The sequence below is a fragment of the Euprymna scolopes genome, chromosome 26 (assembly GCF_053919585.1).
Source record: "Euprymna scolopes isolate OS-2025 chromosome 26, ASM5391958v1, whole genome shotgun sequence".
Classification (NCBI taxonomy): Eukaryota; Metazoa; Mollusca; class Cephalopoda; order Sepiida; family Sepiolidae; genus Euprymna; species Euprymna scolopes.
In genome coordinates, this window is record NC_136507.1 from 92,864,598 (window position 1) to 92,878,377 (window position 13,780).

Consider the following 13,780-nt stretch of genomic DNA (forward strand, 5'->3'; position numbering starts at 1 on the left):
TTGTTTTGAAACTTTTTTTTTTGAAAATTTTTAAATATATTAAGTATAATATTAGGCTGTTACATAAGTTCCCGCCGTTTTTTTGTTTGCTTTTGCGTTTGTTTGTTTGTTTGTTTGTTTGTTTGTTTGCTTGTTTGTTTGTTTGTTTGCTTTTAGGAAAATCAAAGAATTTTACTAGCAAAAATACGTCCGTGAGGATGGCGTGAAATTGTCACAAAATCACACTTCATCTTTTCACCCAATTTTTTACTTTTCTGATGGCCATCTTCCTTCAAAAGATTCCTGAGTTGGTCTTCGTCTATTTTGATACGTCTTCCGGAACGAAGAACGTCACTGAGGTCAAAATTACCGTGTTTGAATCTGGTAAACCAATCTCGAACAGTTTTCTCAGCTATAGCGTTTTCTCTATATATGCCACAAATATCCTTGGTCACTTCACTCGCTTTTTGACCTTGATTAAAGGCGAAAAGAAGGAGGTGTCGAAAATGTGATTTTTATCTACTCAACAATCCATTTGACGGTTCTGAAAAACGAGAAAAAATTATATGAACCGAAAAAATTATCTTGCAGAACAGAATATGTGCTTTCTAATGATATATAACACTATGCCAAATATCAAAAAAGTTTTAGAACAAATTTTTTTTTCGAAAGGGCGGGAACTTATGCAACAATCTGATATTATATAATCAATAGAATATTGTTTCGATGATAATAATCACGAAATCCGCATGAATTAAAATATTATATTCACGCGCGTATATATATATATAGGGCTTGGCTTTCGGGACAAGATCAAAGCGTAGTATCTGTTCTTCAGATGCTGCACTTCTATTTCTTGTTCTCTTTCGGTGGAGGAGAAATCCTTCACGACAGACAATTTTTATTTTGGTACCTTTTCTCCACGTTAAAAAACGACCCTGGTGTCTAACTCTGTCCCGTGGGGAGGCATAGTAAATAGGTATATATATATATACATATATATATATATATATATATATATATATATATATATATATATATATATATATATATATATATATATATTGAAAAAAGAAAAAAACGAATGAATTTATGAAATAATCAACGTTTCGTCTCTATTGCAGAGGATATCTTAAGGATATTTCATAAATTCATTCGTTTTTTTTTCTTTTTTCAAAACAACATAACGTCAACCATCACTGGTATTTTTATTTTATTTTTATACACACACACACACACACACACACACACACACATATATATATATATATATATATATATAGAGAGAGAGAGAGAGAGAGCGGGAGAGAGAGAATAAATGGCAAAAAGTTATATTCCAAAATTCATGATGTTGACCATCTTATAATTTATTCCTTTAATTCAGTTGACTTATACAATTCTTGACAGTATCTGTTTCGTAGCGAAAAATCAATCACTTAATTATTATATCAATCAGTGAATCTATTATGCCCTTAACGCATCAGAAGAAATAGTAACAATCAATCTGTCCAAAGTAATTGAAGTGTGATTTGACCTAATTAAAATCCGAAAATTGGAATATATATATATATATATATATATATATATATATAATGTATGTATGTATATATATAGTGTCCGAAAAGTCACTGACGGGTTTTGAACTTAAATAGATTCTGTATTTGAGATTATATCTTTCTGTAATGTTAACACAATCTGCATTTACACATTGGGAAATCTAAATACCAATGCAAAATTCATCTAATTTACATAACTATGTTTTACACAGGTTATAATTATTTTATTTGTTGTTATTCATTAGCAATTTTATTGTGCTAATTTCCTATGAATATGCCATAATTTTACCTCAATTAATAAAAGTGAATAGAAAAAACGGATCCTAGCTTGAGGGAGTCGCCAATCTACTGTGATAGAGTGAAACCGTCTGACTATATAATCTTTCCATATATACGTATTCATTTATTAGTTATTGATATTTATGAAACAGTCGCTGACGACATGCGTAAGTAATCCGAGACCTGTTGTCAATTTCAAATGTTACGCTCTGATTAGCAATACATGATACGTTCATAATTACACGTGTTTACATTTTTGTGTATATCTTGCCTTTTTCGATAACTTTCCTGATGATCACGTTTCTATTTGGAATGAAAGCTATAAGTTATAAAATATATATGGCGATTAAGCTACACTGAATATTCCGCGTTTCATCCACTCTAGGACTCTTCAGGCTTATGCGCGAATTTTGTGCTTGTCTGTCGTTTTTATATGCGCACCTTCTATTGAGATTTTAGTTAGCCAATCAGGACAAGAACAACCATACTAGAAATAAAAATACTAATAACGAACAAGATAAATGCAACTGTTGACACCGCACACTTTGCCCACTTCAAATAAATGTCTAACCAAAAGCGTAGTTTACCAGGCCACAATATTTGCGAAAGAAAACCCGAATAACAAGAAACATTACGTAGGTATGACTTCCTTAGATTTCAACACTCGATATTATGACCACAAAAGTACATTCAACAATTAAAAAACACCGTGTGAAAACAACGCTAGCAAATAAATACTGGGAACTCAAGGAAAGCGGACATTCGCCGGTAGTCGCATGGAAAATAATAAGACAGGCTACCGCGTGTAGAGACCTAGACGACCTATGTAGATTATGCCTTCATGAAAAATTTGCTATCCTGTAATTTAAAGAACCCCAACATCTATTAAACTGTAGAAAAGAAATAGTGAACAACTGTGTTCACAAGATAAAATTTACTCTAGGTTAGTGATACAAAATAGTTTTAAAACTAACAAAAACAATAGAAAATAGAAATAAATGAATTAACTAAACATGAATATACATAAACGATCACACATATATGTATGTATATATATATATATGCATATATGTATGTACATATATATATTTATATATAAACTAACATAAAAAATACCCTAACCTAGATTTAAAACGGGTCAAGAAACTAGATATCTAGGCTAAATAGAGCACACACAAAGGAACAGGTCAACCAGAGGTCAAATAGGCCTTTGTCCGATAAGTGCATGTTCATTGGCTGATAGGAATGGCGCGGTGGATACTAGAAAGCTGATTGGTTAACTATAATCTCAATAGAGGGTGCGTATATAAAAACGACATACAACCACAAAATTCGCGCATAAGCCTGAAGAATCCTAGAGTGGATTAAACGCGGAATATTCAGTGTAGCTTAATCGCCATATATATTTTATAACTTACTAACTAGCTCTACCTACGTATTGAGCATTTTTTAAGTAAATACTTAAAGTTTACGCATAAATTTATACTTTCGCATATTAATTTATGTAAGTAAATGAAGTAGTTATATATATATATATATATATATATATATATATATATATATATTGTATTTTGTTATATATATATATATATATGTATATATATATATATAACTATTTCATTTACTCACATAAATTAATATACGAAATTATAAGTTTATGTGTGAACTTTAAGTATTTGCTTCAACAGTGCTCAATACGTAGGTAGAGCTACTTATATATATATGTGTGTGTGTGTGTGTGTGTGAGAGAATTTTTTTAAAAATCGTCCAAGTCGTTTCCGAGTCCATAGAAATCGAACTCAGACACAGAAAAAGTACTTTACATATATATATATACATATATATATATATATATTTATATATATATATACATATATATATATATATATATATTTACATATATATATGTGTGTGTGTGTGTGTGTGTGTGTGTGTGTGACAACAATAACAACGACAACAACAACAACAACAGCAACAACAACAACAACAACAATAATACAACAACAACAGCAACAACAACGACAACGACAACAACAACAACAGCAATAACAACGGCGACGACAACAACAACAATAACAATAATAATAATAACAATAATAATATTAATAACAATAATAATAATAATAATAACAATAATAATAATAATAATAATAATAATAATAATAATAATAATAATAATAATAATAATGTTCACACAGACTGCTATCAAAGAATTCTCTTTGAAAACAATTAGTAGCGTTCCGCGGAGTCTGAGTTACAAGTCGCTCCATGTTTTACAGAACCCATCACCTTTTTCGATAACCTTTGCAAATTCGTTTGCGTTATTGCAATATCCGTTATCATTGATTTCTCGTTGGTAGAAATCATTGGTCTTTAATGGAATTTGGGTGGTAATAAGCCTCCTCAAAAGCATAATGCTCTTAGCACTCATCAGATGGTCATCCATTCTGCTTCATGATTGCATCTATTATTATTATGGTCTCACAAGGAGCTTTCTCACAAGGCATCAAAGATTTCATTGAATGCAGCCTGTGGCGTTTCATTGAAGCTGAGTGGCAACAAGTTTCCCTAGATTTTTCAGTACTCTCAACTTCTTTCAATACCATTTGCAAATAAATTTGCATTATCGCAACAGCTGCTTGGCATTGATTTCTCGTGGACAGTGGCCATTGGTCTTTACTGGAATTTGAGTGGTAATAAGCCTCCCTAATGTTCCAGTTCTCTTCGAACCTATGCAGTGGAAGTCTGGTCGGTGCTCACTCCTCGGTCTTTCCTTCTTCCTTTACAACTTGGCTATTTTGTCTGACTCTTGGGGGGGGCAGCGATGTGGTAATGGGGGGATGGGGTAGGGTTAGAGAACTTATAGGTATGCAGCTTCAATGTTCTTGGTTCCATGTAGCGCTTCAGGTTTTGTCTCTGTAGCAGTTTGTCTAGTCAACGCTTGTGGTTCGTGTGCGTTAGTTTCCACATTCAAGGGTTTTCCTTGATATTTCATCTGTTTTCATGATTGTTGTTCGTTGTATTTTTCCAGTCATTCCTCTGATTCCAATTTCTCCCATTCTTTTTTCAAAGTTTTTCGAGATTGTTCCTAGTGCTCCTACTATTATAGGTATTATTTTGATTTTCTTCATCTTTTATATCCCTTTCAGCTCTCTGGCTAGCTCTGGGCATTTGCTCTGTTTCGCCTTTTCTTTGATATTCTCCCTGTGGTCATCTGGAACAGCAAAGTCTACGATTTGACAGGACTTTTCTTTCCTGTTAATTATTACGACATCCGGTCTTCTTGCTTGGATAGGTTTATCAGTTTGTATGTCCATGTTCCATTGGATTTTATGATTCTCGTTTTCAAGTACTGTTGCCGGTTTATGTTGTCTGTGCGTTCGAGATGCAGTTGTTCGCATAATTCCCAGTGTACTGCCCTTCCCACTTAGTCGTGTCTGTTCTTGTATTCCTTTTGGGCCAGTTTGCTGCATTCACTTACTATATGGTTTATCGTTTCGTCTCTTTGTCCACAGAGTCTGCATTGACTGTTTTCTTGTTTTTATCTTTGCTTTTATGTGGTTGGTTTTTATCAAGTTATCTTGTGTTGCAGTTATTAGGAATTCAGTTTCTCGGCTTACGTGTCCTTTTTGCATCCACGTCCAAATGTTTTCGTTATTCTCATCTTTTGTCATCCTTATGAATCTTCCATGTAGTTATTTTTATTTCCTTTTTTCTTTTCTCGTCCTCTCCTTTATTAGTTTTATCGATTTTCTCAATGTCTCTCGCTGCCATGTTTTGTGTCATGTATTTGTCTAATTCTTGTGTGTGTGTGTGTGTGTGTGTGTGTGTGTGTGTGTGTGTGTGTGTGTGTGATGCACATAGTCTTCTATACAAACTAACCTCTCTCGCCTTCTCTTCTTTTCACATATAGTCGGTCAATGTCGTCCTTTAGGTGTAGTGCATTGTGCATGGTCATCAGTTACCTGGTCTTCTGATGTTCATCCTATGAACGGTCCTGAGTATCTTATTAGTGATACTTCCATGTATTTATACTTTTTATTAGGTTTCTGCTATATAATTTGGTTTCTAGAATTTTTCTTGTTCTCCTGAGGTATTCCTTTCCAATTCTCTCTTTTTGGCTTTGATAGGTCTGCTTCTAGATCTCTCAGGTATTTATAGACGTCTTGTTCCTCTAGGGCCCTCATCTCCTTTTGGTTGGTTAGTTCCATGCTCTCTGTTGTCTCCAGTTTTCCCTTTCTTGCAACTAGAATGCGCACTTTTCCTTAACAAACTCAATTTGTATATACTGTCTAAAGATCTTGGTGGTGTTTATTAGTGCCTCTAGTTCTTTTTCGGCGCTTGCAAAAAGTTTCAGATCGTCCATGTACATTAGGTGGTTCATTTTTTCCTCTGTATTAGAGAACTTGTATCCAGCTTGGCACTTTCTCAGTATATTGTTCAGAGGTATCATGGCTATTATAAACAGCAATGGCGATGGTGAATCTCATTGGAAGATGCCTCTTTGTGTGTTAATTTCTGTTATGTTATCCTTCAGCTGTCAATTCTAGTCCCCATGTTCTCATTGCATTTTCGGTCCTGGATATGACCTTAAACTTTATCCGATGATGAGGCCCCAGCTTGTAGGCTTTGGGGAGTCTGGAGCCACCCTTTAATTGCCATTGCTCCCAGGTCCACTCTGGCCCAGAGTGATAGTACCTGTTACGGACCCAACAATGAGCTAAATAGAAACCGATTTGAAAAAAAAATATTCTATTAAAAAAACTTTCTTCAAAATCACTGGATTCGGCATTAAATAACCCGAAAAGGGTTGATATGCCGTAAAACAAAAACAACCAACCAACCAACATCATTGCGTTTTCTATTGTGTTGATGATCCTGGTTAGTATTTTATTCATTTTAAACATTCTATTATCCATGTTTGTGGGATCCAATCGTACGTATTTTGTAGTCGATCCATGCCATGGCTAAATTCTTTCTTTTTTATCTCCTTTAGGATCTTTTGATCTATATACAGCAGGTCATGTGTTCCTCTCTTTCCTTTCTGGCATTTTTTCTGTTCCTCGAGGAGAATTCCGGGATTATTTAGGAAGTGGTAGATTTGTGTCCTCAGTTGTGCTGGAAATATTTTCCACATAGTGGGTAAGCACGTGATAGGCCTATAGGTGCTGGGGGTACTTCCTTTCTGTGTGTCCTTCTGTATCAGAGTGGTTTTGCCCTTTGTCATCCAATCTGGTACGTTTGTTTCCTGTATATATCTTCTCGGGTTTTGGGCTAGTCTTTCGTGTAGTGCTGTGAATTTTTTGAACCAGTATGCATGCATCCCGTCGTGCCCTGATGTTCTCCAGTTTGCCATTTTCCTATGGTTTTCTTTAGGTTTTCCTTGTTGATTTCATTCACTGTTTCTTTTTCGATTTGTTGTAATTCTTCTTTCATGTCTTTCAGCCATTCGGCATTTCTGTTATATTCTTGTCGTTCATCTTCTTCTCCCTCTTCTTCTTCTTCTTCTTCTTATTATTATTATTATTATTATTATTATTATTATTATTATTATTATCATCATTAGGTTATCTCATCCAGGTCATCCTTAGCGATTGCTCATTGAAATATAACTGGTGGTGTTCTTTGTCTGAGTAAGAACAAGTCTCTTCAGATTTTCAAATAATCTTCACCCTTTTCGCTAACCATTGCTAATAAATTTGCGTTATGGCAACAGCCGTTTACCATTGTTTTCTATAGTTTTTCTATGGCATGGTTTTTCTCTGAGATTTGCGTATCAGTAATCTCCCAAGAATCCTAACAATCAACCTTAAAGTAGTAGTAGTAGTAGTAGTAGTAGTAGTAGGTCAATGTTTAAGAATGGATTTTTTTTTCATTTTAATGTCAGATAAACGAAACTAGAGGAAGGGTTTTAATTCTGGGACCAATTGTCATCAAAAATGTCCGCTTGTCTTCTCCTGCGGTCAAATCTAAGGTCAGAGTTCATAAACTTTCCAAAAAATGTTTTAAAAAGAACGAAAGCCCAAATTATCATACCGCACAGAGAAACCTGATTATGGATAACAAGTCCTTTAACGCATAAGTTTTTTTGTTTTGTTTTGTTTTGTTTTTTTTTGCTTCTATTTTATTTTTTTTATTTTTTTTTCGGAGGGGGGTGAAAATCACATTTTTGACATTCCGTTGAATGATCGTTCACCTGCTGAATATCATTGAGGATAATGAAGCTATCCCAGTTTGTCTTCCTTTCTCTTTCTTTATCTTCTTCTATCTCTATTCCCCTCTGTTTCTCTTTTTCTTTAACTCGCTTACTCTCTCCATTTCTTTTTCTAAATCATTCTTGCTTTCTTTCGTTCATTCATCTGTTAATTCTTACTTCATCTCTCTCTCTCTCTCTCTCTCTCTCTCTCTCTCTCTCTCTCTCTCTCTCTCTCTCTCTCTGTGTCTTTATATATATATATATATATAGTGGAAATGGTAATTAATAAAAACTGAAGAAAGAGCTCAATACTGTTGTAGAGCAAATATGCGTTTTATTTTTTATTACTGTATCTTTCTGTTAAGTTACATTATTGTTTCAGCTACCCGGCCTTTTTTTTTTTGCCGTCTGTAGCTTCCTCAGACTTTTACAGAAACGCATCTGTAAAAGTCTGAGGAAGCTACAGACGGCCAAAATACGGCCGGGTAACTGAAACAATACTGTAACTAACGGAAAGATGCGGTAATAAGAAATAAAAACGTATATATATATATATATATATATATATATATATATATATATATATATAGTCATCAACATACAGTACTGTTACGCTGTTTCACAGCTCATCAGTGCGACTACCTCAAGCCAGGATTGAACCCCGACCGTCTGTACGACAGTCAATGCTCCTAAACACTACGCTATCGTCTGCTGCTGTATGATTTATGAGTTTAACGATGTTTTCACATCGTTCGAACTACCTAAGCTCGATTTGTTATATTTATAATATATATATGTTTATTATATTCATACTTATATATATATATGTGTTTATTATATTCATACTTATATATATATGTTTATTATATTCATACTTATATATATATATGTTTATTATATTCATACTTATATATATATATATGTTTATTATATTCATACTTATATATATATATATGTTTATTATATTCATACTTATATATATATATATGTGTTTATTATATTCATACTTATATATATGTTTATTATATTCATACTTATATATATATATATGTTTATTATATTCATACTTATATATATATATATATGTTTATTATATTCATACTTATATATATGTTTATTATATTCATACTTATATATATATATGTTTATTATATTCATACTTATATATATATATGTTTATTATATTCATACTTATATATATATGTTTATTATATTCATACTTATATATATATATGTTTATTATATTCATACTTATATATATATATATGTTTATTATATTCATACTTATATATATATATATGTTTATTATATTCATACTTATATATATATATGTTTATTATATTCATACTTATATATATATATATATATGTTTATTATATTCATACTTATATATATATGTTTATTATATTCATACTTATATATATATATGTTTATTATATTCATACTTATATATATATGTTTATTATATTCATACTTATATATATATATGTTTATTATATTCATACTTATATATATATGTTTATTATATTCATACTTATATATATATATGTTTATTATATTCATACTTATATATATATATGTTTATTATATTCATACTTATATATATATATGTTTATTATATTCATACTTATATATATATGTTTATTATATTCATACTTATATATATATATGTTTATTATATTCATACTTATATATATATGTTTATTATATTCATACTTATATATATATATGTTTATTATATTCATACTTAAATATATATATATGTTTATTGTTATATGTTTTATGTTATGTAATATATGTTTATTATATTCATACTTATATATATATATGTTTATTATATTCATACTTATATATATATGTTTATTATATTCATACTTATATATATATATATATGTTTATTATATTCATACTTGTATATATATATGTTTATTATATTCATACTTATATATATATATATGTTTATTATATTCATACTTATATATATATGTTTATTATATTCATACTTATATATATGTTTATTATATTCATACTTATATATATACGTTTATTATATTCATACTTATATATATATATGTTTACTATATTCATACTTATATATATATGTTTATTATATTCATACTTATATATATATATGTTTATTATATTCATACTTATATATATATATATATATGTTTATTATATTCATACTTATATATATATATTTATTATATTCATACTTATATATATATATGTTTACTATATTCATACTTATATATATATGTTTATTATATTCATACTTATATATATATGTTTATTATATTCATACTTATATATATATATGTTTATTATATTCATACTTATATATATATGTTTATTATATTCATACTTATATATATATGTTTATTATATTCAAACTTATATATATATATGTTTATTATATTCATACTTATATATATATATGTTTATTATATTCATACTTATATATATATATGTTTATTATATTCATACGTATATATATATATGTTTATTATATTCATACTTATATATATATATATTTATTATATTCATACTTATATATATATATGTTTATTATATTCATACTTATATATATATGTTTATTATATTCATACTTATATATATATATGTTTATTATATTCATAGTTATATATATATATGTTTATTATATTCATACTTATATATATATATGTTTATTATATTCATACTTATATATATATGTTTATTATATTCATACTTATATATATATATGTTTATTATATTCATACTTATATATATATATGTTTATTATATTCATACTTATATATATATATATATGTTTATTATATTCATACTTATATATATATATGTTTATTATATTCATACTTATATATATATATATATTTATTATATTCATACTTATATATATATATGTTTATTATATTCATACTTATATATATATATATGTTTATTATATTCATACTTATATATATATATGTTTATTATATTCATACTTATATATATATATATATATGTTTATTATATTCATACTTATATATATATATGTTTATTATATTCATACTTATATATATATATGTTTATTATATTCATACTTATATATATATATATGTTTATTATATTCAAACTTATATATATATATATGTTTATTATATTCATACTTATATATATATATGTTTATTATATTCATACTTATATATATATGTTTATTATATTCATACGTATATATATATATGTTTATTATATTCATACTTATATATATATATATTTATTATATTCATACTTATATATATATGTTTATTATATTCATACTTATATATATATATGTTTATTATATTCATACTTATATATATATATGTTTATTATATTCATAGTAATATATATATATGTTTATTATATTCATACTTATATATATATATATGTTTATTATATTCATACTTATATATATATGTTATTATATTCATACTTATATATATATATGTTTATTATATTCATACTTATATATATATATGTTTATTATATTCATACTTATATATATATATATGTTTATTATATTCATACTTATATATATATATGTTTATTATATTCATACTTATATATATATATATTTATTATATTCATACTTATATATATATATGTTTATTATATTTATTCTTATATATATGTTTATTATATTCATACTTATATATATATATGTTTATTATATTCATACTTATATATATATATATGTTTATTATATTCATACTTATATATATATATATGTTTATTATATTCATACTTATATATATATATGTTTATTATATTCATACTTATATATATATATGTTTATTATATTCATACTTATATATATATATGTTTATTATATTCATACTTATATATATATATGTTTATTATATTCATACTTATATATATATATGTTTATTATATTCATACTTATATATATATGTTTATTATATTCATACTTATATATATATATGTTTATTATATTCATACTTATATATATATATATGTTTATTATATTCATACTTATATATATATATGTTTATTATATTCATACTTATATATATATATATGTTTATTATATTCATACTTATATATATATATATGTTTATTATATTCATACTTATATATATATATATGTTTATTATATTCATACTTATATATATATGTTTATTATATTCATACTTATATATATATATATATGTTTATTATATTCATACTTATATATATATATGTATAAAGGTTTTTATTTATTAAACATTTGAATATATATTTTTAATTCAAGTATCTATTAAATATTTTACGTGCATAAAAATTATCCATATATTTAAAGAAAATATATTCAAATGTTTAATAAAGAATATATTAAAATATGTAATAAATAAAAAACAAAAAATATTAATAGCACCTGAATATTTTTTTTATTTTACTTTTGAAATCACGACTCTATAATAATATATACGAAATCTGGACAAATTAAAATATCATGTTTAAGCGTATTTTACGCCCCGGCAAAGCGCCGCCCTCACGCTTATAATTTATAAAATAGCTCAATGTACATGATAGAGCAAAATAAAAATATTTTTTTTGTCTAAAAATTATATATTTTACTTCACAGAATTTAATTATAAATGCTACAATTTATATCTAATATATAAAAGGCTGTCTGTCCGTCTGTATATTTTTATCTCTATCTCCTGCGAAGCTAAAAGTCGCAGAGCGACACTAGGGCCTCAGATGATTGGAATCTGTAACGGACTGTTCTTTTATGATTCTTCATTCGATAAAAATAATTTTTAAGGGGTCAAAAATGGGTCCAAATTGCAAAAATCGTTCCGCATTTCGTACATTCATCTTAGTTTATTTTTAATTTTTAATCAGTTCGTATACGTGTCACGTTGGTACAGTGGTAACTTCACCATCTTCGAATGCTACACTTTTGCTTTCGGTTTCAATTCTAGCTGATGGCACCCAAATACTTTTCTTTTACTTTTAAAATTACGACTCTATAATAATATGTACGAAATTTGGACAAATTAAAATATCATATTTAAGCGTAGTTTCGACCGTCAAAGTCGAGTGGCCTCTAGTTGTAAATATTTATTCTAACATTATATCGCTGAACAAAATTCCAAGTCCTTATTATCGTAAACTATAAAGTTTTGTATTCCCTCCTCAAAATTCCAAGTTCTGTGCTATCTAAGGTCAGGGTTCATAAACCAGAAAATAATTAGCTTTATTAAACTATATTAGTGTATCAAATATATTTTTCATTTTCATAGGTGAATTCCATTTTGCTGCTTGTCAGGTTTGTCGAGGGTATTTACGTTGACGGGGTACAAGGGTGTGTGGTTCGTCGGAACACCTACTATAAAAATACTTGTAAAACAGGCAAAAGGATACAACATTTCTTCGATGGGACAGAGGTTGAAGCCTGGCTGACAGTGCGGGACCTATTAGATTGGCGACTCTCTTTTAAACCCTGTCCAAGAGTGAGAGACTAGTAGCAGATGCACTGACCCAAACGTGACAACAATACTCCATACATGTCCGATAATTCGTTATGATTAGTTCAATAGTTAAGGATTTTACCAAGCCCATACATGTTATTGATACCCGCACGCGCGTACCATCTTTTTGAAAATGTATTGCTGAATATAACTTAGATTTTGATGTAGAGCAATTTTTTAAAAACGTTTTGTGCCTCAAAATTTATTTTTCTACATAGTGATCACAACATTTCTTGACTTCGCATCTATGTTCGAATCTCATGACCGGC